This window comes from Pristiophorus japonicus, unplaced genomic scaffold (genome assembly GCF_044704955.1).
Source record: "Pristiophorus japonicus isolate sPriJap1 unplaced genomic scaffold, sPriJap1.hap1 HAP1_SCAFFOLD_42, whole genome shotgun sequence".
Classification (NCBI taxonomy): Eukaryota; Metazoa; Chordata; class Chondrichthyes; family Pristiophoridae; genus Pristiophorus; species Pristiophorus japonicus.
The window spans coordinates 5135702-5138851 of record NW_027254090.1 but is presented as its reverse complement, the minus strand read 5'-3'; the positions used below and the strand labels follow the sequence as shown (position 1 = coordinate 5138851).

At 46.4% G+C, this 3150-nt stretch overlaps 1 non-coding gene across 1 annotated transcript; it reads left to right on the top strand.

Moving 5' to 3' along the window:
- Positions 1-356: 356 nt before the first annotated feature.
- Positions 357-428, top strand: trnaw-cca (transfer RNA tryptophan (anticodon CCA)). The gene has a single exon. It is a non-coding gene; the product is annotated as a tRNA-Trp (tRNA).
- Positions 429-3150: the final 2722 nt, after the last annotated feature.

Here is a 3150-nt window from a genome sequence, read left to right as displayed (position 1 = left end):
AAATAGGAGCAGGAGTTGGCCATACGCCCCTCGAGCCTGCTCTGCCATTTAATACGATCATGGTCGATGCGATCATGGACTCAGGTCCACTTCCCTGCCCGGTCCCCAAAGCACAGGACAAATGATTGAAGTATCCGACTGTCCCACAGTTAGCATTTCTTTCATTGTGCAAAAGAAGGTGAGGGGTGAATTAATGATGCTTTTCCATGAAAGCAACACAAAAGTTTAAGAAAAAAACCACATGGTGACTGGCAGGTGAGCGTTGCTTCTGATACCTGGTGGGAATGGGCAGGGATTTTAAAGCCCCTTGTATTGTGAAACCTTCATATAGAGGAACATCTCAGATTTATTGTGTAGGCCTCGTGGTGCAACGGTAGCGCGTCTGACTCCAGATCAGAAGGTTGCGTGTTCAAATCACGTCGGGGTCAATGTTCTTTTGGATATTGTTCTTCCAGAATTAATATATTCTTTGCTGTTTGGCAATAACCAGACCCTTGTTCCAAGGTCTGTCTCACTGTTTCCCCGGTGTCAGGCAGAGATACGCCTGCTGCCCTCATTTATTTCATGTGACAGGACACAACAGTTCAAAATCAACTTGCAGGTGGCCACAGCGAGAACTGAATAGTCAGAATGGCCGAGCGGTCTAACGTGCTGTGGTTAGATCGTAGTTTCTTTCCCACTTCTGACATTTCTTATTTTTAATCATAAAGCGAAACTCATTGTTTGACACCACGACCAACTCATTAAAAGTAGGATTCAGCAGTTCACCTGCTCGTTCAACATTTCCGTCTGACCTGGTGCTGAAAGTGGAAGATGTTTCCGCAGTGTCACGGTTAACACGTTCACCTCACACGCGAAAGCTCACCGGGCGGGAATATTTTCTGTAGCTTTCTCCTCATGCATGCTCAGGGGCGAGATTGTTCTCCTGTGAAAAGTCATAAGATGATAAACATGTAAGAATTACGGGCCGGAGTCGGCCATTCGGCCCCTCGAGACTGGTCCACCATCCAGCTTCATCCCACTTTCCAGCTCTGGGTCCATAACCCTGCAGGTTACGGCACTTCAGGTGCACATCCAAATACTTTTTACATGTGGTATCTGCCTCCGCCATTCTTTCAGGCAGCGAGTTCATGACCCCCACAAACCTCTGCATGAAGAATTTTACCTTCAAATCCTCTTTAAACCTTCTCCCAATTACTTTAAATATATGCCCCCTGATTGTTGACCACTCTGCTATCCACTATATCTAGGCCCCTCATAATTTTATACATCTCAATGTTGTCTCCCCTCAGCCTCCTGTGTTCCAATGAAAACAAACCCAGCCTATCCAATCTGTCCTCATAGCTAAGATTCTCCACTCCTGGCAACATCCTCGTAAATCTCCTCTGTACCCTCTCGTACAATCACATAATTCCTGTTATACGGTGACCAGAACTGTGGCCTAACCAGTGTTTTATACAATTCAAGCATAACCAACCTGCTCTTCTATCCCATGCGTCTGCCAATAAAGGCAAGCATTCCGTGTGCCTTCTTAACCACCTTATCCAACTGGCCTGCTACCTTCAGGGATCTGTGGACATGCACTGCAAAATACTTTTGTTCTTCCACACTTCTCAATGTCCGACCATTTAATGTGTGTTTCTTTCCTTCTTAGCCCTCCCCAAATGCATTACTTCACACTTCTCTGGATTATGTTCCATTTGCCACTGTTCTGCCCACCTAACCAGTTGATTGATATCTTCCTGCAGTCCGCAGCTTTCTTCTTCATTATCACCACACAGTCTATTTTAGTGTCACCTGAAAACGTTTTAATCATACCTCCTATATTTAAGTTTAGATCATTGATGTTACCACTAAAAGCAAGGGACCTCGCACTGAGCCCTGTGTAACCCAATTGGAAACATCTTTCCAGTCCCAAACACTCCCATCAAACATTACCCTTTGCTTCCTGCCTCTGAGCCAATTTTGGATCCAACTTGTCACTTTGCCCTGGATCCCATGGGATTTTACGTTCATGACCAGTCTTCCATGTGGGAACTTGGCGAAAGCTTTGCTAAAAACCTTATACACTGCATCATACGCACTGCCCTCATCGATCCTCTTGGTTACCTCCTCAAAAAATTCAATCAAATGAGCCAGGCAAGACCTTCCCTGAAAAAATCCATGCTGACTATCCGTGATTAACACATGTCTTTCTAAATGCAGAAATTAAATCATAGATACATTTTATCCTGCTTTCACGGGAAAATACCATTAATTAACCGATGATCTTTGTTGTGTCTGTATAAGATAAGTATACACCCTGTACACTCAATGTACAGTTACATAAGACCATTGGATGTATCTTCACACTGTACACACTGTGCTTGTACCACCAGAGGGTGCAACTGGTGGAGACCTCGGGGTCACCTGTACACAACAGGTAACCAGGTATAAAAGGGAGCTCACAGTACTGTACCCTCACTCAGGAGCTGCAATAAGTGGACGAAGGTCACCACAGTTCAAGTACAATACCTTACCTCGTGGAGTCATTACGAGAGTGCTTACAGACACAATAACTGGCGATGAGAATACGAATTTCCACGCGACAATGGCTAACCTTGGCACGTTTGAACAATTCGCCAATGGGGAAGATTGGGAGGCCTTTGTGGAAAGGCTCGAACACTTCTTTATTGCGAATGACATGGGGGGAGACGACCCGACCTCGCTGGCTGATAAGTGCTGAGCTGTCCTGCTCAGCAGTTGTGGGCCAACCGTCTATGGCCTTGTCAGGGACTTGCTAGCCCCAGAGAAGACAGTAACATATGTGGAGCTCGTAACGCTGGTACAGGAACAGCTCAAACCTAAAGAGAGCATCCTCACAGCCTTACACCGGTTCTGTACCCACCGGTGGCCCGAAGGCCAAGAAATCGCAAAATATGCTGCAGACCTGAGACGATTGGCTGCACCATGTGATTTTAGCGATCACCTCACCGAAGCAGTAAGGGACATCTTTGTTAATGGAATCGGCCACGAGGGCCTTCTCCACAGGCTGCTCTCTGCGGACACCACGGTCACCCTGCAGAAGGCAATTAACGTGAGCCAGGCGTTCATGATCTCGGCATGCGATTCCAAGTGGATGTCTCACCCCAAGGACTCTAACCCGGCAAG